Raw genomic sequence first — 22,622 nt, 5'->3', positions numbered from 1 at the left:
AGGGAACAGGGTTTTGTGAGCCAGGTCTGGTAAAGTCCCACAGGCTATCACTTCTATGCACTTCTATGCACATTCATTGGCTAGAGGTGGGTCATGTGGATACATACCTGCAAAGGAGGCTGGGAAATGTAGTCCATCTCTGCTGCAGACCAAAGAGGAAGGCGCCCAGCAAAGCCCAAGCTGGACTATTTCCTGATAACCTTGGCTCTTACCTATTGCTTTAAGCAGGTCAGTTCCAATTTTATTCATATCCCATATATTGCATAAGAATTAGGCTGAGGTTATGTTTAGGACACACACACACACACACACTTATGTGTCAACAATTAAAGAAAAAAAGACACCATAAAATTGAAAGCGAGCAAGCAACGTGGTATATTGGGGGGTTTGGAGTAGGAAAAGAGGGGGGATGATGTAATATAGTATAATCTCAGAAGATTAAAAATAAAAATTAGGCTGAACGAAGGGCTTGTTTGTTTGCTTGCTTCTTGAGACAGGGTCTCTCTATGTAGGCCAGCTGGCCTGGAATGTGCTATGTCGACCAGGCTGGCCTCGAACTCCAAGTGGTAGGTTTAAAGGCTGTGTCACCATACCTGGATCTAATTATCTTTTGCTTTTAAACCTCTCTCTCTGTGTGTGTGTGTGTGTGTGTGTGTGTGTGTGTGTGTGTGTGTGTGTTCTCCTTCCAACATATGGGCTCAAGGATCTGACTCAGGTGGTCAGTCTGCAGTGGGCACTCCTGGGCCAAGGCAAAGTTCTCAATCAGTGGTCTCCAGACACACCTGTTAATCTGGGGGCTAGGAGAAGCCTCAAGTGACAGGTTCGTGACCCATATCCTCGGTGATTCTGATGCTGTCCACACAAGATCACATGGAGGTGCCTGGACATCCATGTGCGAGTATGTGTGTGTGTGTGTGTGTCTATGTGTGTATTTATGTTTGTGTGTGTCTGTCTATGCATGTATTTGTTTTCTGTGTGTATGTGTGCGTATTTGTTTGTGTGTGTGTGTCTATGTGTGTATTTGTTTGTGTGTGTCTATGCATGTCTATGTTTGTGTGTATGTGTGTGTGTATGTGTGTCTATGCATGTATTTGTTTAGTTTGTGTGTATATGTGTGTGTTTGTGTGTGTTTATGTTTGGGTGTCTATGTGTGCATTTGTGTATGTTGTGTGTGTGTGTGTCCATGCACATGCATGAGTGCACATATATGGATAAGAATACAAGCCTGACATCATGTCTTCCTTCACCGTTCTCCTCCTTATCTTTTGAGACAAGGTCTCACTGGCCTCATGGATTGGCTGCACTTCATGGCCAGCCGTCTCAAGTCCACCAGTCTCTACCCCCTACTCCTGGGGTCATAATTGTTCACTAGCATGCCCGGCTTTTTATACGGGCGCTGGGGTCAGAACTCAGGTGCTCAGGCTAAAACAGCAGACAGTTTACTGACACCTCCCAGCCAAACAAAGTGAATCTTAATGAACAAACAGGAGCCCTCTGGCCAGCAGAGAAAGCAGAGGGACAGCCTGGAATTGGGAATGAGGTAGCACAAACATAGCAGCCAGCCTTGCAGTGACTGGGCAGCTGTGTTCCATGGTCTGTCTCCTTTGGCTATCACCCAGCCTGTAAGACAAGGTGAGTTTAACCTCATTTAAGATGTTTTGCAGAGTGGCGTGTGGCTCAGAGAGGGTCAAGGCTGGGGCTGCTGCTTGGAGCCAGCCTGAACACAGGAGGCTGTAAACAGGGAAGGCTGGTATCTTCAGCCCACCACTCTAACTCGGCAGTATCCTGGGGAGAGGTATACAGTGGAGAGTGACGAGCCGCTCTGATGGCCCACGGGAGATGTATGGGTGGAGATGGGGAGAAAAGAGCTGAGGAGAGGGAGATGCGGGGCAGTTAGCAGCTGATGGCTTGACACGGAGTGTCCCACCAGAAGGAGGAAGGAAGCTGCATTAGGCCCAATGAGCATAGCAACCTGATTGGAGGAGCAAAGTGCTCCCCTTTCGGTGTGTACAGATTAACAGCATTGTGCTTGTGGGAGAAAGCCAAGTCACAGATCAGGAGTTCAAGGTCATCCTGGGTTAGTTGTTAAATTAGAGGCTAGCCTGTACTACATGAGGTTCTGTCTCAAACAAACAAACTCAAGGCCTGAAAGATGGCTTGGAAGGTAACAGTGTTTTATGGGGTTTTCTAGACAGGGTTCCTCTGTGTAGCCCTGATCGTCCTGGGACTCCTTCCTGATGGGACACAAATACTGAGACCCTGTCTCAAAAAACCAAAAACCAAACCAACCGCAAAACAATAAACAAATAAAACACCCCCCCCCACTCCATGCAGATGGAATCACAAAATACACTCTGGGCCGGGCATAGGTGGCGCACACCTTTAATCCCAGCACTCGGGAGGCAGAGGCAGGAAGATCTCTGTGAGTTCGAGGCCAGCCTGGTCTACAGAGCGAGTTCCAGGACAGCCTCCAAAACAATACAGAGAAACTCTGTCTCGGAAAAAAAAAAAAAACAGTCTGTTTTGACCAGTTTCTCTTGCTTGCACAATTCCCTCTGGGTTCATCCACATGGTAACAGCCAGCCAGGACCTTACTCTTTGTTGTGACTAAGTAATATTCCATTGCTTGACTCTGCTGTTTAGTTTCTCCACTCATCCCTTCACGGGCATTTGGGCTTATGTGTCTTTTAGCTTTAGGATAATGGTACAAGGTTTTTATAGGGACTGTAATTTCACTCCCCTTGGAGTGTTTCCTGCTTTAATTGCTTTTGATTCATTCCTAGTCATGTGTCATTCAGTATTTTGATTACAAATAATGTGAGACCACAACATAGCTCAGGGACTGGCTGGCAAAGATGGCTCAGTGGGTAAGGGTGCTTGCCACTAAGCCCGATGGTCTGCATTCAACCGGGATCCATATCGTAGAAGGAGGGTCCACTCCTCGGCCTCTGACCACTTTATGTGTCATGGCATGCCCTCCTTCCTAAATAAATCAGTGTAATAAAAAATTCTTAAGGAATATAAAATAGTTAAGTGTGTGTACAGAAGATGCAGGATTAAGACAGCATAAAAAGGTACCTACAGAACAGTGGGTGAGCCCTCTTTCTTTCTTTTGTAAGGCTCCTGTGTGTGTGTGTGTGTGTGTGTGTGTGTGTGTACCCGTGAGCGCGCATGCATCCAAGCATGTGCTGACATCAGGGGACAACCTTCGGTGTCACTCTCAGGAACGCCTTCTACTTCCTTTGAGACAGTATCTCTTTTCATTGTGAGCCAGGTAATTTCCCCGGGGTTAGGGTCATGAACTGTACAAGACATGGGTACCGCTTGGCAAAGGATCTTATACACACACACACACACACACACACACACACACACACACACACACTTTATAGTTGGGGAAACTGAGGGTGAAGTTCACTGATGGGTGTCCGGAGGGAATTCTAGAAGAACGGCTTTGATGAACCACCCACACTGGGGTTGGGGGGGGGGGATGGGGAGGAGGTGAGGATGGAGTGGGTGTTGACAACTCACTATTCTGGTCGATTTCCTGCCCCCCCCCCCAGGGCTTGGAAACTAGATGCTCAAATAGGAGATGTGACTCCTAACTGTACCCAGTCTTGAGTGACACACCACAGGACCCTTGACTGTTGGAAAGGTCCTGGCCTTCCAGGGGCTCATGATGCAGCCCGTGTGCACTGAGTATTGTTTTACACACCAGCTGGGCTTCCAGCCCAGCTGTAAGTCAAAGATTTTGTAAATTGGATCATATTTTAGAGGATAGATAAAAGAGAGAGACTGTGACTCCTCGGGAAGAATCATGCACGAGGTGATAATCAGGCCAGATTTATGATTTCTGTAAAGATGGGGATCAGAGATAAATGTCAGCCAGGCAAACATCCGGTGACAATTAATTAAGAGTCTGCTGGAGTCATAGGTGTGAGTCTGGCTTTAAATGGCTTTTCTTGTTATTAAAATCTCGCAAAAGCAAAAGTCAACAACAGTGTTTTCCAGGGTAGATTTATTTACATTCCACTTAAGAGGTGGGGAGACTGAGGCTCAGGGAGGAAATGACTCACTCACGGTCACAGAGTTAAGTAGTGGAACTGAGATTCTGTGGACCAGAACTTTAAGGATGTTTCTGTTCATCCTGGGAGACAGTGATGGCGGGATGGTCAGCTCCACCTGTTGAGAATGACAACCCAGTCCTTAACCTGTCTGCAGGGTATCAAAGGTATTACAGAACCTGCCTCAAAGATGGCAGGGAGCAGGGTTGTGTGGTGGCACACGCCTTTAATCCCAGCACTTGGGAGGTAGAGACAGCTGGTCTACAGAGTGAATCCCAGGACAGCCAGAGCAACATAGAGAAACCCTGTCTTGAAAAACAAAACAAAACAACAACAAAAAGATGGCTGAGGAGATGGCTCAGCTGGTAAAGTGTTTGCCTTGCAAGCATGAGGATCCAAGTTCAGTTCCCCAGAACCCATTCCCAGTCCTCAGAAGGCAAATACAAGGGTGCTCACCAGCATCCAGCCCAGCCCAATGGGGAAGTTCCAGATTCAGCAAGAGACCTTGTTTCAAAACACAAGGTACACTGCACAGGTTGCCTTCTAGCTTGTTTACACACACACACACACTCACATCACCCAACTCCAAACTCCCATGAGACGTCTAGGACATTCAAATGAGAAGATGTGAACACACCTAACACACAGTAGGTACTCAATGAACATGTCATAGAACAGCCTCTTTAAACACCTACAGTATACAGGATGTCCCAAAGCCCAGTAGTACTGCGTGCTATATCACAATCAGATCCGCTAGTCAGAGCCACTTCCTGCAGGGTTTTCGGCTTTGAGCTTCGGTTGCAGACAAAGGGACCTGGGCAGCATCCATCCGGCAAGGCTGCAAAGATGAAAGAACTGTGTAACAGAGAGAGCTACTCAGCTGGACCCATGTAGGTGGCTGGACCCATGCAGGTGGCAACCCTTGTTATTAGATGCTCGGGGACCAGGTATGTGTTCTTCGGAGCCATCCTCACCACAACCCTGGGATGTAACTTCACTGGGGATCATTCTGACTTGGGAGTAGGTCAGAGTGGAATCAGATTGTATATTCTGTCCCATCTGACACCAAGCACACCCTGCAGGTGATCTGTCTCTTAGCTGTATCTGTGGACCCCTCTGATCTATTTAATGGATGCCATCCCACATGTAGGAGACAAGACTTATCCTAGCCCCAGAGGGATATGTGTAATTTGAGTCTTTAGGAAAGCAGACATAATAGGACATTTGTAAAATGCCCCCACAGGCTTGTGCATTGGATGCTTGCTCCCCAGGAGGAGGGGCTATTTGAGGAGACTGGAGAATGGTCAGGAGGTGGGGCCTAGTTGGCACAAGTAGGTCACTAGAGGTGGACCTGGTGCTGTGATTGTCTGTGAATTTAACAGCTCCGTCATATAAGCCCATCACCGTGATCCAAGAGGTCCCAACATGCCTCCCCCTCCACACTGGATTAAAACCCTCTGAAACTGAGTCAAAGTAAACCTTCCGTCCCCTGAGTAGTTTTTCTTCAGGTATCCTGGGTCACAGAGACACAAAAGCAACTACTAGGACCACAGATGCTGGAAGACTCACCCAGAAGCTGCCTGGGAAAGAGAAGGGGGGCGGTGGACAGATGGGCAGAGCCTGGGACTGACCAGGAATGTCTTATCACTATTGGTTGTCAGCTTGACAAGATCTAGAATCATCCACGAGGCAGGTCTCTGAGGACATCCGTGAGGGATTTTCCCCGTGAGGCTAGCTGGAAAGGAGAGATCCACCCCAAATACGGGCAGCACCCCTCTCTGTGTGGTAGCCCAGATATAAGGAAGCCCAAGGGAAAGGCTTTTGGCTTTTTGCCTGCTTACCTTCCAGCATTGCTGGTTGAGCCAACCTGCCCTGTTGCTGCTACAGCTGCTGTCAATACTGCCACTGTCCTCTGATGACAGCAGAACCCAGTATCTTCAGCCTTCCAGCATGGAGTGGAGACTACTGATATGACTTGACTACTCTTTCAGACCTGGCACTGCTGAAGCTCTTAGCTTTGTGAGTTAAACAGTCACTGGGTACTCAGTTTTTCCCAGGGTGAGACAGCCGTTGTTGGACTACCCAGACCATGTTGTGCAAGCCAATCTAGTAAATCCAGCCCTTCTATATACTACTCACCCTGTCTGCTCTATTCCTCTAGAGCCATGATTAACACAGGGAGTTGTAGCAGTCTTTCTTATGAGCCACCAACCAGCTCCCAAATCACGACATGGAGACTTCTTATTATGCTCAGCCTTATCTTAGCTCTTATTTTAATCTGTTTCTCTTTATCTATCTTTTGCCTCAGGGCTCTTTCCTTCCTTCCTTCCTTCCTTCCTTCCTTCCTTCCTTCCTTCCTTCCTTCCTTCCTTCCTTCCTTCCTTCCTATCTTGCTTGAATGGCTGCCTGGCTGCCCTGGGTGTGTCCCTTTCTTTCTCCCGCCTTCTCTTCTTCCCCTTTGCCTAGATTTCTCCTCCTACTTATGCTCTCTGTCTGCCAGCCCTGCCCATCCCTATCCTGCCTAGCTATTGGCCCTTCAGCTTTTTATTAGCTCAACCAGGTGCCTTATGCAGGTGAAACAAATGCAACACATCCTTACATAATTAAGCAGATGCAGCACAAACAGATGTAACACATCTTTACGTCATTAACAAAGGCAGCAGAAACAAATGTAACACACTTTTACACAGCTAAAATAATACTCTGCAACATAAGCACATGTAACATATATTTACATAGTTACAGTAATATTCTACAACAGGGAGTTACAACTCACCCTGGACAAAAGCAGTGGTTCTAGACCTGAGAGCTACACTCACCACAGTAAATTCTCTTACAGCAGAACTCAGTGTCTGAGGCACACGTCAGTAGTTCAAACCAATCAGTACTCCCTTTACTTAGTGGCTGGTGTGGGTGGGTGTTTGGAACACAACTATTTCAATGAGATATATGGGGGAGTCTATGAGGAGGCTAGTGGGAAAGGTACTTTTTCTTTTCCTGTCAGTGTAGCTGGCTGTATGGGATGTGGTGGCTGGAGCTGTGGCAGCCACTTTGCAATCATGAAGAAAAGACAAAGGCTAACACACTCAAGAAGGCAGCATAGAAGAAAGGAAGAAACAGGTTTTTGCGACCCCCGGGAAGGGACCCCCAACCCGCGGGGGTGAGGTGATGAGGGTCGCTACTAATTTGGTGGGCCTTCACGAGCAGATCCGATCTGGAAAGTAAACTTCAAGAGGTTAAGGGAAGCAGGCTCAAGACAACGGTCGCTGATCAAGAGCCTTTATTTTTTGGGGCACGCTGGAACTTATAGAGGAAGGACCTCAGGGGGTGGTACAAGCATGTCAATCAAGTCTCAATTCAAATATACACCAAATACAGTAAAGACAAAGCTGTAATTTTCCATCAGTCATCAGTTGCATTCCACAAATGCTTGTCAGCGTAAGTCAGGTGCAGGAATTAGGGAGGGGTAGGAAGTATTCAACAGAACATTTTAATCTTTTGTTAACAAAGACAATTACTCTGTAAGGGTACTTCCCCCTGGTCATGGAATAGAACAAAGCAATAAAACTGTGACATAAATGGATCTTCAGAGCCAGATAGTGGAAGTGGCAGCAGCATACGTCTTTAATCCCAGCACTAGGGAAGCAGAGGCAGGAGGATCTCTGTGAGCTCGAGGTCAGCCTGGTCTACAGAGGGTGTCCCAGGACAGCCAGGACTGTTGCACAGAGAAAGCCTGTCTCAAAAAAGAAAAATAAGCCGGGCGTTGGTGGCGCACGCCTTTAATCCCAGCACTCGGGAGGCAGAGGCAGGCGGATCTCTGTGAGTTCGAGGCCAGCCTGGTCTACAAGAGCTAGTTCCAGGACAGCCTCCAAAGCCACAGAGAAACCCTGTCTCGAAAAACCAAAAAAAAAAAAAAAGAAAAATAAATAAATAAACATATCTTGAAATTGTGATAGGAAAGGGAGTTTTTGTTGTTTCTATTCACAGCAAATGTCCTGAATACACAGAGAGTAGGATAGAGGTAGAGAGAGTAGATAGAATAGGAGTTCCCCAGAGCTGTGGTGTAGACAGAAAGAAGGATTGACAACAATGGAATATATTCCCAGAATTAGACAGCAAGGGTGATTGTACAATCTTGTGAGCATATATCAAAACCATTGCTTGCTCATGTGTATTAGAGCCTGACTTACAACATGAATTTTATCTCAACTGAAAAAAAACCAACTATTTTAATTCCACATGCCTGGTCATTCACGTTCTTTACTGTACAGAGATTTGTTACGGTGAATACTCTCAACTGTCCATTCTCCTGTTGGTGGGCCATTGTGTCAGTTCTCAGCTGTCTCGGGCCTACAATGGGTTCCCCTGCAAGTCTCTCTGTGTTTGATGGTGTCCCCAAGGAGCCTTTTGAGAAGCACAGGTGTAGGCTGCAGGATCAGGGGTTTACTGAGGAGCACGGGTGTGGGATGCAGGGTTAGGAGTCTACTGCTGTGCATGGATGCAGTTTCCGCATCTTCTGCTTCACAGCCCGGCTTTCTAGAACTCCTCTCTAAGCCGAGGGGGACCAAGCAGAGAAATAGTTCTGCCTCCCCGCTTGGCCCCGCGAGCCCCCTGAGGTCTCAGAAAATAGGGCAACCAGAACGGAAAACAAATCTCACCAATCAGGCGGCCGTGTGCTGATCTCCCCACCCTGGTGCTCTGAGACCCGCTGGACGGCAGCAGGGCCTCCCCCATCAGAAAGCATTAATGAATATTCACAGGATTCATTAAACATTTCCCCGCGTGGCTGAGCAAAACAGTGCTGAAACCCCCAAGCCATTAACAAAAAAAAAAAAAAAAAAAGGATGGAGAAATATTACAGGGGCTGGGGCACGGGCTTCAAGAGCCTCTGGCGAGAGATGGATTTTTAGTTTTGAAACACACTCAGTTGCATCCTTGCACTGGTATTTTGGAGGGGTCTGCATCCGGGGTCTCCATGGCTCTGAATAGTCAGTCCTGTGCTAGAACACTCTTTGAGATAGGCACGCACACTGCAATTTCCGGGTCACAACGATGCTTGGAGGGCACTTCTGAGTATCGAGGGTTTCCCTAGGAATCCCCTTGTTGGATGCTCATGGCTATTCAGTAGTGCAGTGCAATTGCTGTGACTCCACTTGACAGATAAGGAAACTGAGGCCCACAGCTACTAGTGTAGCATGCCAGACTCATTGTTCTGAGGCCACACCACCTTGTTCTTGAAGCTTTTATTGGCCTTGACCGCAGCGGGGCAGTCCATCATGGGCCCATCCCCAAACTGAGAGCCAGAAATGCAAGCGGAAGAGGGCAGTGGGTACAAGACATCACAGCGGGCAGGAGGAGCCTCGGGGCCCCTCTTTGTGTGTGAGAGACTATCAAGAGCCCAGGAAACGGACAGCCATGTGCGGAGAGTCCTCTCATGCCAAGAGTGACAAGAGTCATAGGAGTATAGCATCAAGCTTGAGCATGTCTGGGGCAGTTGATGGAGAATGTTCTGGAAGGGCTTAGGTCACAGTTGCCTGTGAGGGAGCAAGCAGGAGAGTGGGCTGGGGTGGGTCCCTGAGGATCTTCCACTGTCTGAAAGCTCTGGCTGTGGCTGCCTGTCGATGATGGACTCTCCTCCATGTCCCTGGATATTTGCCCTGAGCAGGAAGAAGAGAAGGAGGATGAGGGAGAGGAGGAGGAGGGGGAGGAGGGGAAACAGGGAGGGAAGGGGCAGAGAACAGAAGGACAATGGTAATGACTGAGCATCCACCATGTGACTGAAGCTGGCTAAGTATTCTCCACAGATTATCTTTTCAGCCTCACAAGGCCCTTTAACCCCCATTTTAGAGCGAAGCAACCAAGACCCAGCCAGGCAGGGTCTGGCTCGTGTCAGCCATCTACAGCTACACAACATATTCCCTGGCTGTTCAGTGGCTTGGAACCTTAGGAAGCACTGGGTTCAGGGACAAGAGAGATGGCGGTCCTAGCTTAGATGCTGGGATAATCTTTTTGTAAGATGTGTTTCTGTCCTTCCTCACTTGCCTAAGGCACCTTCTGATTGGTTTAATAAAGAGCTGAATGGCCAATACCTAGGCAGGAGAGGATAGGCGGGACTTCCAGGCAGAGAAAAGAACCCTGGGAAAGAATCTGGGGTGGGAGGAACCTCCGGCCAGATGCAGAGGAAGTTGGATGTACAATGCTAGGGAGAGGTACGAGCCACATGGCAGCGTGCAGACTGATATAAAGAGTTATTTTAAGAGTTAGTTGGGGCCGGGCAGTGGTGGCGCACACTTTTAATCCCAGCACTCGGGAGGCAGAGGCAGGCGGATCTCTGTGAGTTCGAGGCCAGGCTGGACCGACAGCCTCCAAAACAATACAGAGAAATCCTGTCTCAAAAAAAAAAAAAAAAAAAAAAGAGTTAGTTGGGAACAAGCCTAAACTAAGGCCAACCTTTCACAATTAATAAAAAGTCTCCATGTCATTATTCGGGAGCTGGTGGTCCAAAGAAAGTCCCATTACACTCAGATGTCTGAAGAAGTCACAGGCTGGGGGTGGCCTGCAGTGGCCACGATGGAAAGCCTTTGTGGGGCTAGGCTCTGACTCTCAGATTTTGCTGCTGTGATAAACACCATGGCAGAAAGCAACTTGGAGAGGAAAGGCTTTATCCCAGCTTACAAGTCTCAGGTCATAGTCCATCACTAATGGAAGCCAAGGCAGGAACTCAAACAGGGCAGGAACCTGGAGGCAGGAGCTGATGCAGAGGCCATGGAGGAGTGCTGCTTACTGGCTGGCTCCTCATGGCTTGTTTAGCCTGCTTTTTTATAGAACCCAGGACCACCAGCCCAGGGATGGCCCCACCCACAATGGTCTGGGCCCTTCCTTGTCACTCACTAAGAAATATCATACAGACATGCCTACAGGTGATCTGATGAAGGCATTTTCTCAGCTGAAGTTCCTCTTCCCAGATAACTCTAGCTTTCGTCAAGCAGACAGACAGACATACATACAGACAGACCGACCATGCATCCTCTGATGGGGCCACTGGCTGGTTCCTCTTCACATGGAACTTCTCTGGCATGAGCTGATTGTGTCTGTCATGTGGCTGCTGACTTCTCCAGTCAGTCTGAATGATCTAGAAGAGCTGGCAGACGTCCACCGTGTACTGAGGGATCCAGCTCGGAAGTCTCACTACGCCTCAGCCACATCCCTTCCCTAGAAATGAGTCACCAAGCCCTGCTATCCTTAAGGGGAGGGGGGCCACCTCAGAAGGGAGGGATGTCATGGGGTTTGTGAGAACCAAGACACCCCAGGGCTCCAATCTTGTAACCAGAGATGGGTGAAGCCAGGGCTTCCTGGCCAGTCCACTCCGTGGACACACGTTACTTTTTGCTGTGCAATGCAGCAGCCTCTAGCTTCATCTGTCTCTAGGTTTGTCCATTAAATGAAAAGTGAAAAACCTATCCATCCAACTTTCTAAAAAAATTAGGGTCTCTCATAGCACAGGCTGGCCTCAAACTCTCAATCCTCCCGCCTCTTCCCCACCAATGCTGGGTGGGATTGCAGGTGTGTATCACCCTATACCTTGGCTTGGGAAAACTTCTATATCTATTTGAAACCACTTGAGTGAGTGAAACCTTTTCTCCCCTTAAACTTCATAAACTCTATATATCAAGTGTTCCCAGGGAATAGCTAGCATTCAGACTGGATTTTGAAGTCAGTGCAAACAAAGAGAGTATGAACCATCACGTTAATGTTCTGATACTGATTACACATAAAGTTGACAGTACTCCTAATATGCTGGGCTAAATAAAGCCACTTAAAAAAAAAGTGGATGTATGTATGTAGGGGAGCATAGCATGGATACACATGTGGGGGCTGGAGGTGGGCCTCAGGTTTCTTTATGACTCTCTGCCTTCTTTTTTAATAAAAAACAGATTTATTTTTATAATTTTGGATTATGTGTAGGTATGTGTGTCTGCCCGTGGGAGGATTGTAAGTTCAGAGCTAGCCTGGTCAACTTAGTGAGACCTTGTTTTAAAATACAGAATGAGCCAAGTGTGCTAGCTGTACCCATCAAGAGATGGAGACAGAAAGATAAGGCTGCCCCCAGCTCCAGAGCAAGTAGACCAGCCCAGGCTACAAGAGACCCCGTCTCAAAAAACAAACTTGAAGCTAGGAAGATGGCTCAGTTCATCAATGTACTTGCTGTCAAGGCCTGTGACTCAAGTTCAAATCACATGGTAGAAACACGGAAGTGAATCCCACTAGTTGACCTCTGACCTTCATGTGTGCCACACAGCCCATGCCCACTGATTTGTCTTTTTAAAAAAGAATCGAATGCAAAAAAGCAAATGAAAAGTTGAAGGACAGCGAGGGAAATAGGTCAGTGGTAGAGCATTTGCCTGACCTGCCCATTAAAGGCCCTGGGTTCAATACCCACTACCACAAAAAATAAAATAACAAAATGGCACTAAGGTAGCCTGAGCCACCGTTTGCAGGGTGCTTAGTGGCTCAGGCCACCCCAGACCAACAAAATTCCACCTGCCATGACGTTTCAAAGTGAGTCAGTCTGGGAAAGTGAATCAAGGTGCTCACCCAGGAGGCCACACCCAAGGAAGGTTGGTTTGTCCTCTCAACTCAGTTCCGCTCAGCCTCCTGCCTTTGGGTCTTGGCATATGGGCTTCCCTCTTTCGCTGTGTGAGAGCACACAGACATTCTGCATACTCTAGGCATCTAATAGGGGAGCAGGCACTGACAGTTTTTTCCGTTCATGGGTGTCAGATACAGTGTGCCAGCCACCCTGTGTCTGAGGGGTGTGTTTGTGGGTGCAATGGAGAAGGAGATGGGGATGTCCAATTTGAAAAAAGGGTGCATGGGTAAGTGAGAAAAGTAGGTCAGAGACGATGCCCCTCAGACAACCCAGTATTTCAAAACGCAGATTCCATATTTACTTGTTTGTGGATAGAAAAGTCTAGAAAGGTAAGTCGCCAATTACCTTGAGGGAGGACAGGTGTGAGGTTGAAAATATGCAGAGAATTTTTTTTTTATTCTTCCTTACTGCCTTCTGGAGCTGAAGAAGTTCTTCGGGACTAAACTTCCAGAGCCTTCACAGTTGGTCTCTGCCGAGTCAAGCTGCCACTTACCAAGATGGACGCAGGTATGTTATTCTTGTAGCCAGACTGTGAGAGACTTAAGAGGGCAGAGCCTTCATCTCCTGTCTGAGTGATGACTGCAACCCCAGCTTTGACCCCATCGGGGCTGAGGGCTCAGCATGCTCTGTGTGTGCTGTCTGGCTCCGTCTCACACACGGCAGCCTGCTGGTCCCTGTACTCTGGAGAAGAGGATGGGGACCTGTGTGTCAGCAAGGTTTGGAGGTTGCAGAAGACTGGCATTTCCCCCTCCCACTGTGAACGACTCCCCGTGCCAGTGGGACCATCAAATGTCCCTCCCAACAAGAGACCACAGTTGCATGGATGAGTTCTACTTCCTACCTGGACCCAAGTTCCAGAACACTCTAGGGAACATTTCCCAGACTTGCACCATGCTCTGAAATAACAGGTTGCATGACCACACACACACACACACACACACACACACACACACACACACACACACACACACACACACACACACACACGCTGCCTTGAAGAACAGATCTGAGGGGGCCCATACCACATGCAATGGGGAAATGAGCGATGCATTAAATATCCCCCCAAAATTACTCACGGAAGTCCCTCAGCTCACCCGTGGAGGCTCTCTCTCTCTCTCTCTCTCTCTCTCTCTCTCTCTCTCTCTCTCTCTCTCTCTCTCTCTCTCTCTCTCTCTCGAACGCCCCACCCCCAATCTCCAGGAGGAAGCTGAGCCTACCGCAGGGAAAGTGTCCTGAATCAAAAAAAGCTGCCTGAGAAAACCCTCGAAGGTCCTGTGTCACGGGCTTAAACTACTAGAACCATCTTGTGTCTCGGGAGAAACTTAATGCGCCTTAAAAACAGAGGAAGAAAAGCAAACCGTAGAAAGAGACACAGAATTTGTGGCAGAAACTCGAACTAGCGGGTCTGGCTGAAGCTTTTTAGTTCCACAATGAGGCGGGGTGACCCTGGGTAAACCCAGCACCCTCTCTGAGCTTCCCAGGTAAACGCAGGGACAGGAGCGGCGCCGGGGCTCTGCAGGCCTGCTCCAACAGGAACACTGTCACTCCGCTGCCTCAGGTCCCTCTGGTCTGTCCACATCCCTTCCTTGCCTTGGGCCTTCGTCCTTTTCTTCTCCAACACCAACCTAGAAAGCGAGTTAAGGTGCGCTCTGGAGCGGATCAAGGTCACCTGCCTTCCCAAGCCTCCGGTCCCCCTGTGGGGCGGGGCGTCCCGGGTCTTTCAGGTCCCTAGAGGCGTCGCCACACTTTGCCTCGCGCTTGCCAATTAGGCCCTAATTTGATTTCTGCTCTATCCGTGCGAACCCCATTAAGCCCAATTCTGCTCATTACTGCGACTTCTCTGCTCGCAGTGCGCCCCCCTCCCGTGCGCCCCGAGTCACCTCGACGTTTCTTAGGAAACTAGACTGGGAACTACGCCTTCCAGGAATTCCTTGGATGCCCCTCACTGGTCAGTCCCTGCCGAAGCTTGGGTGGTTCCCGGCTTGGGGATCTCCGTGTTCCTCTGTACTTCCTGCCCAGGTGCCAGTTCCCGTCCCCTGGGCTGTGTGATCTTCAGGGATGCCCGCAACCTCTCTGAGCCGCTGTGTGCGGTCGGTAGGACTGTACCTCCCAAACATGTGAGCCTGAAATCCGAGTCACCCTCAAAGTCTTGCTGAGGGTTGCGCCAGGACAGGCAGTTCAAAGGGCAGGGACTGCGAAATCCAAAGTGGAAAATTAAGGACAAACCCAAAATCTCTGTGACAAGATAAGCCACATTTTACCAGCTGGGGATGTGTCTCAGGGGTGAGTGCTAGCATAGCTTGAGGGAGGCCAGGGCTTCGCCCCATCCAGAACTACAAAATTAATAATGATGATGATGATGATGATGATGATGATGATAACAGTAATGAAGTCCAGCCAATCTCCACACTATTTTCAAGAATTTAAAGCAAAAATCCAATAATGAAAACAAAAATGGAGACAGGACTTGAGTTAAGTCACGTGCAAAGTGAGACTAGCCATGAACTCCTGATTCTCCTGGCTCCGCCTACTGGTGGCCATACTCTGAGATTACAGGCTCCAGGCTTGCCCTAGGGATGGGACACAGGGTTAGTGTTTTATACCAGAGCAGTATTTCCAGCGGCCCTTCACACTTTCCATGGTTTCATGTGTGTGTTTCAAGCTTTTAAAAAAACATTCTATTAGTCCCACTTTAATCCCAGCACTCAGGAGGCAGAGGCAGGCAGATCTCCATGAGTTTGAAGCCAGCCTGGTCTACATAGTGAGTTCCAGGCCAGCCAGGGATACATAGTGAGACTGTGTCTCCAAATAAACCACCCATCAAGTTAGTTGCTTGCTTAGCACATATGAGGCCCTGGGTTCAAAGCCCATCGCCAGAATGCTGTACTAAATAATGTCTCTTGGTCCCTCAGTTTTGGGGGGCCCTTTGACTTCTCTAGCAAATGTGAACTTTACTTTAGTCACAGCCCTGAATAGAAGGCACAAGAAAAGCCTGCTTAGCCCCCATACCCCTTTATAATAAGTGGCCCTTCCAGCCTGTCTGGGACAGTTTGTGTGGCTTCAACTTTAAAGTGCTCTCTTTCTCTCTCTCTCCCCTGGGTGAGCGTGTGCTACTGCAAGCTATGGAGGTCAGAGGAAAACTTGCAGGAATGGGTTCTCTCCTGCCATGCAGGTTGGAGGGGGGACACCCAGGTTTGATGGCCAGGGCCTTAGCCACTGAGACGAGACACCTCACTGCCCACCCACCCCGTTTTTAGCTTCTTCTTCTTCTTCTTCTTCTTCTTCTTCTTCTTCTTCTTCTTCTTCTTCTTCTTCTTCTTCTTCTCCTCCTCCTCCTCCTCCTCCTCCTCTTCCTCCTCCTCCTCCTCCTCCCTCTTCTTCTCTTTCCTCTTCCTCGTCTTTACATTTATTTTTAATTTTATGTGTTTGGCTGTGTGCTAGAGAGTTTTGTCAACTTGACACAACCTAGAGTTCTCTGAGAGGAGGAGTCTCTATTAAGAAGAAGCCTCCATGAGACTGTACACAAGCCTGTAGGGCATCTTCTTAATCAGTGATCAACGTGGAGAGCCCTGCCCATCATGGGTGGAGCCATCCCTGGGATGGTGGTTCCAGGTTCTAAAAGAAAACAGACTGAGCAAACCACAAGGAACAAGCCAGTAAGCAGCTCTCCTCCAGTGCCTCTGCATGAGCTCCTGCCTCTGGGTTTTGCCCTGTTTGAATTCCTGCCCTGACTTCCACTGATGATGAACTGTGATGTGGAACCATAAGCTGAATAACCCCTTTCCTCCCCAAGTATCTTTGGTCATGGTGTTTCATCGCTGCGATAGTAACACTAACCCAGGACAGGGTGTTTGGTTTGCATGTGTGTCTGTGCACAGTTATGTGCCTGGTGCCCACAGAGGCCAGAAGAGTATGTCAGGTTCCCTGGAACTGGAGTCACAGCTAGCTATGAGCAGACATGTGGCTGCTGGGAATTAAACCTGGGTCCGGTAGAAGAGCAGCCAGGGCTCTTAACCACCGAGCCATCTCTCCAGTCCCCATCCTCAGTTCCTTATTCACAAAATGAGGCTAAGAAAGACTTTGCAGAGATGATCTGACACTCACCAGGCAGGCAATGTGATTGACAGCAGTTGTTTCAGACTCTGGCAGAGCTCATGGAGGCTCAAGGACCCTGACAAGCAGAGGACTTAGCCAGTAGAGTGGCCGGTACTTGTTAGTCACATGGCTAGAAGTTGGTTCTTGTTGCCATTGTTATGATCTGAAGGAGTAGATTTGACCTTGACTGTCCTTGGCAAGGCAAGGACCAGCAACAGGAAGGGGTAGTAAATTATATGCTGGCGTTGAAATAAGGAGCTAGCAGCTAGTGGGGCTCACTTGCTCAGAAGGTAGAAAGTCCTCGAACTTGCTGCCTACTCTAACGCTCCATTCCACACGTATGAAAATATGTTTGCAAAAATATTTGGAATAAAGCCTGGCGTTGGTGGCGCATGCCTTTAATCCCAGCACTCGGGAGGCAGAGGCAGGCGGATCTCTGTGAGTTCGAGGCCAGCCTGGTCTACAGAGCGAGTTCCAGGACAGCCTCCAAAGCCACAGAGAAACCCTGTCTCAAAAAACAAAAAACAAAAAAATATTTGGAATAAAAATTTTCGAGGTGGGCCATTCCACTTTTGGTTGCCAAAAGGATTGAAAAATTTTCCTCTCCTCTGCCTCCTTCCTTCCTTTCTTCTTTCCTCCCCCTCCCTCCCTTTCTTTTTGAGACAGAGTCTCCATATATAGCCCAGAATGGTTTTGAACGGGGACCCTCCTGCCTCAGTCTCGCCAAATACTGGGATTACAGCACTTCCATGCTGACTTTCAAGTTCTTTCAATTTAATTCACCCACAAAGCCCTTACTCTAAGTGAAATGCTGTCCATGGTTCCAGGATTGCCTGGGAGAGCTATCAGAGATGGGATTCTTTTTCACATACCCCTCTCACATCCAGATTTCTATACTAACTTCTAGAATATAGCAAACCCCAGAAGCCCCAAGTTGTCATGTCCCTGTTTTCTCAAACTCTGAAACTCTGCCATCCATCTCCAGAGAGGGTACTTGGCCTCACTGCCAAGTTCAGAGTTGCTTTAATTTAGCAGAACGTCTATGCTTTTGGTTTGGTTTTGTACATTTTGTATTGGTTGGTCTTTTTTCCCCCACCCTACATACCTGTTGCCATTTTGTTCCTAAAGGTGGTTAATTACTAAGGCCATTAATTCCGTGGATGAGGCACCTGAGCTGGCAACTCCTGCCTCACAGTCTTTCAGGCTAGTCAGTGCCAAGGAACCAGGGCGGGTCACGTGACCGCACCTGCAGGCTTCCTCCCATTGCATAACTTCTCACCCAGATGGGCTTTGTTGTAGAAGCCCAGATAGGTGAGCGAGTCAAAGCCTGTCAGACCATGCAGCTCTGAGCCCACCAGGTTCCCTGACTCACACCCCCTTGGGGGAGCATTGTGGAAACATCACCGGAACTGCCCCGTTCCCAGGTGGTCTGCAGGAGGGAGGGGGGTTTTTCTCAAACCTCAAGAACAGAGGGACTGTTGCGACATTTGCAGCTCGATTAGAGGAATCTGCTCTGCCTCCAGGTGAAAATAAACAAACAGAAAAAGGTGATTCAGGAGGCTCAAGACAGATCAAATTCAAATGCAGTTGTCTATAGAGGACGTCGTCCCCCCCCCCCGTGCTGCCCAACTCCACTGGCCTGTGTCTTGCACTCCAGAAACACTTCCTGTTCTAGGTTTCAGATTCCAGGACGTGACACATCAAGGTGGCAGGAGGGGGCGGGGACCGCTGGAGTCCCTTTTCTTCTCCCCTGTCCCCTTTGAATCTCCGAGATGAAGATGAAGAAATGATAATGGCTGTTTCTATTCCTAGAGAAGATGCTCCCTTTACCTAAGCTATCATTAACTTTACGACTTACCCAGAAGAGGTGGGGGAACAAGCTGGGCAAGAGGCAAGTGTGTCCTGTTAGGATCCCTGCAGGGTGTGTCAGGCCAAGGTGCTGGGAATGGCCAGTGTTTATTTACTGCTTTTGTTAAGTGCCTGAGCTATGCTGGGTCTGTGCTGGTGCAAGAAGAGGGCAGACATAAATCCCCCAGGGTCATCCTTCAGTGGATGCCTGGGGGCTGGCAGAAGCTCTTATATCTCTTTCCCTCCCTGCAAATCAAAACTTCACGGGCAGAACATGGTGCCAGCAATCCCCAGCAGTAGCTCTCACATCTTTGGGATGACCTCCAGTTGCTGGGGAACCTGGTCAAGGCATCTTATTATCAGGCAGGTGTAAGGTCTTGCCTGGCTCACAGGAAGCACACACCAAGTCAGCGCCTCTCACTCCTGCTCAGCCATTGGTAGCTGTGAGCACATCTTGGGGAGGATGCGGCTCTGGGTCCATGGACCACTGCTGGGCCAGGCCTCAGGTCCTGGTGGCAGCCTGGTAGAGGTTTGAAGGTAAGAGAAGATACTAATGCAGACAGCCTCCCCTCCTGCCATGCAGGTTACAGGTTTGGAGGAGGTGACCAGGGGTCAACAAGAAAACATTGAGTTAAGTCTCCGGAGCAAGAGAGCAGTTTGGAGACCAAGCACAGATCCAACTGCTAAGCTTCCCCTGCCCTTTAAACTTTGGCAGATTGTGAATAGCTTGGGGAAACCAAGGAGATCTAGTCCTTTGAAAATGCATGTTCACTCATATAGGCAAACACAGCATGCATACTTTTCAAACAAGTCCAGGGTGCGGCTGACTCCCAAAGCCCTTTTTTTTTTCAGGAGTCCTCAGCCCCTTGGAGACAGGTGTAGCATTGTCTTCATTCACTCACTGAAAAAGGTGTCGACCCAGAGGGGACTCAGCTTGTCCCAAGCACACAGTGGGTGAGGGTCAGGTCTGACCAGGGCCTCCTACCGTACAATACTAGGGAATGCTCCGTTTCAAACATCTGGTGCTGTGCTGTGCTAGTGATAGGAGATCAAATTACACAATATTGCCATGCTCTTGGAAGCCATGACAGTTCTCTCTCTCTCTCTCTCTCTCTCTCTCTCTCTCTCTCTCTCTCTCTCTCTCTCTCTCTCTCTCTCTCTCTCTCTCTCTCTCCTCTCTCTTTCTCTCTTTCTCCCTCTCTCTTGTTTCTTTTTTTCTTTCTTCCTTTATTTCTTTTCCTTCTTTCCTCCCTCCCTCTGCTTCCCTTTCCTTCCTTCCCTCCTCTCTTTCCTTCCTCCCTTCCTCCCTGCCTTCTTTCTTTCTTTCTTTCTTTCTTTCTTTCTTTCTTTCTTTCTTTCTCCTCTGAGACAGGGTTTCTCTGTGTAGCCTTGGCTGTCCTGGAACTCACTCTGTAGATCACACTAGCCTCAGACTCACAGAGCTCTACCTGACTGTGTCTCCTGAGTGCTGGGATTAATGGTGTGTGCCATCACCACCCGGCGTGTGTGTGTGTGTGTGTGTGTGTGTGTGTGTGTGTGTGTGTGTGTGTGTGTGTTTGAACCCAGGGCTTCAGGAATGTTATACAGATTTTCTACCATCAGTCATGTTACTTTACTAATCATTTCTTTGAATTTCTTTGCCAACGTCATTGCTAAAGGGCCAGTGGAGGGACAGATCTGTGGAATTCTGGGAAATCCAGCTGAATCCAGAGATGGCAGAGATTTGGATGCCGAAGTTTCCAAAGGATGAATGTTCCTAATTCCCTCATTCTGCACTCAACAAGTCATCTTTTGGAGGACACATCTCATCACTTTCAGCGCTCTCTCCAGCTGCCTTGAGTAACAGCTGAGCCTGTTACAAGGGCCTCCGTGACCCAGAAAGCACCTCTGCCTACCTCTTGCCACCATCTTTCTTGTTCATTACTCCAGCAACCCTGACCTCCTGTCAGTCCCAGCTCCTGCCAAACTTTCCCCGTCCCACACTGCCCCTGCTGCCCGGGGAATATTCTAGGTAGGATTGCCACATCCTTCAACTGTCAGCTCGAATGTCACATTCTCAGGATGTCTATTATTTCTCCACTGTTCCTTCCCAACACTACAGTCCAGAGCTGTCTTGTGTCTCTATTCACATGGCTGGACTAAGGACAGTTTGGGTCACCATTCTAAGCCCCATCTGAACTCAATGCTGCAAAAGGAATGCCTAAAAGTAAATATGGATGTAGAGGTGGCCCTCTGTGCTGAATGTTGGACAATCGGTGCCTGGTTCCACCCTGTGGATCCACCCCATGGCTATCCAAGATGTCATCTCTGGGTCCTTCCAAGAAACCAAGCTGGAAAGTATCTTAGTTAGGGTTTCTATTGCTTTGAAGAGACACCTTGACCATGGTAACTCTTACTGAGGCTGGCTTACAGGTTCAGAGGCTGAGTGTATCCTTGTCATGGCGGGAGGCATGGCGGCATGTGGGCAAACATGCTGCTGGAGAAGGAGTCCAGGGTTCTCCATCTGGATGGGCAGGAGCCTAGCGGGCCATTTCATTCATATCACTGCAGAAAAATAACAGTCCCATAACTTTATCTTTAGGGAGAAAGACCAGGTGAGGTGTCAGAGAAGGGCCAGGGTGCTTCTGGTTTAAGGACCCACCCTGTGAGCAGTTCAAGACTGTGGCATGAAGCAGAGATTCCAGGCTGCTCCAGGGTGCCAGGGGACTTTTCAAGCTTGTGTTTCTGTCTTAGGAAGATGGGGCTGGCTTCTGGGAGTGCAGTTTAATTACATTCAGTTGGCTGGATACTGTCAAAGGCTGCTCTGGGTCTTGCCAGCCTCATAGACTCAGGCATCTTTCCAGTAAACGTGTGAGAGAGAGCAAGCCATGTGGTACCCCTGGCAAGCTATGGCACCAAGGCATCCTCCACTCACCATCAGCCCACCCGGGCATGCACAGCAGGAGACCAAGGGACCTTCCAACCTCTGGGTGTCCCGGGCCAATGGGAAGGTCCTGTGGAGCCCAGCTGCCCCTGAGGAAGCAGAGGCATGGGACAGTAACCTCTCTCACCCAAGATCACACTGTTTGAAAGCAGCCAGAGTATAGATGGTTGCATGAATCAGATACTCTTTGGGGACCTGTATTATTGAGTATTGTCACTGTTCTGGGTGAAGCATAGCCCTTTGCCCTCAGAGGTCTTTCTGTCCGCCTTACTATATGTATGTATGAATGTATTACTTATTTCTGGACAGTGTCTCTTGTAATCTTTCAGTCTGGTCTCAAACTCACTACGTGACCAAGGATGACCTTGAATGTCTGATCCTCCTGCCTCTCTACCCATCAGGAGCTAGGTGTGCCATCCCCATCCCCATCCACTTTCTTATACTTTGTAGATTTGCTCTTGAAGGGCAATCCCAATACTTAAGAGGCTGAGGCAGGAAGATTGGTTTAAAGCGCGACTGGGCTCCATAGTGAGTTCTGAGCCAACCTGGACCACATGATGAGAGGCCATTACTAAAAGGGGATATGGGAGATAGTTCAGTGTGTAAAAGTGTGTGCAGTGCAAGCCTGGCTGCCTGAGTTCATGTAAAATAGCTGGATTCAGTGGCACACTTTGCTAGTGTCACACTCCTATGGTGAAATGAGAGCCAGAGCCAGGAGGGGTCACCCTGAAGCTCTCATGCCAGCTAGCCTCGATTACGAAGCCCGGCAGAGATGATCAGAGCCACCCAACCCAAGCAAGGTGGGAGGGGAGAAGCAACTTCAGAAAGTTGTTCTTTGACCTCTACAAGTGTACCATGGTGCATGTACCCGCCCCCATCACACACACACACACACACACACACACACACACACACAAGCACACACACACAAGCACACACTAAAGAAATAATTTGTAAGATCCACCTTTCACCCTGCCTCAGATTCCCAAACATGGAACATGAGCACCTTGAGCAGCTTGTTGGGGCCTTCTGGAACTCCATA

At 48.8% G+C, this 22,622-nt stretch overlaps 2 long non-coding RNA genes across 3 annotated transcripts; one reads left to right on the top strand and one right to left on the bottom strand.

Annotated features, from left to right (window-relative positions):
- The first annotated feature begins 154 nt into the window (after positions 1–154).
- Positions 155–21,886, top strand: LOC121134005. 2 transcript variants are annotated; one of them, XR_005871005.1, is made up of 3 exons: positions 155–228; positions 13,135–13,221; positions 20,316–21,886. It is a non-coding gene; the product is annotated as an uncharacterized LOC121134005 (long non-coding RNA). The 2 variants fall into 2 exon arrangements; XR_005871004.1 differs by lacking the exon at positions 155–228 and having other exon boundaries at positions 10,853–13,221.
- LOC110342601 lies at positions 4,004–6,020 on the bottom strand. The gene is made up of 3 exons (XR_002384726.2): positions 5,906–6,020; positions 4,760–4,902; positions 4,004–4,182 (listed from the first exon to the last, which is right to left on the bottom strand). It is a non-coding gene; the product is annotated as an uncharacterized LOC110342601 (long non-coding RNA).
- Positions 21,887–22,622: the final 736 nt, after the last annotated feature.

Source organism: Mesocricetus auratus, unplaced genomic scaffold, assembly GCF_017639785.1.
Source record: "Mesocricetus auratus isolate SY011 unplaced genomic scaffold, BCM_Maur_2.0 Super-Scaffold_100025, whole genome shotgun sequence".
NCBI classification, from domain to species: domain Eukaryota; kingdom Metazoa; phylum Chordata; class Mammalia; order Rodentia; family Cricetidae; genus Mesocricetus; species Mesocricetus auratus.
The sequence above is the reverse complement of the archived record's forward strand: the minus strand, read 5'-3'. Positions and strand labels throughout refer to the sequence as shown.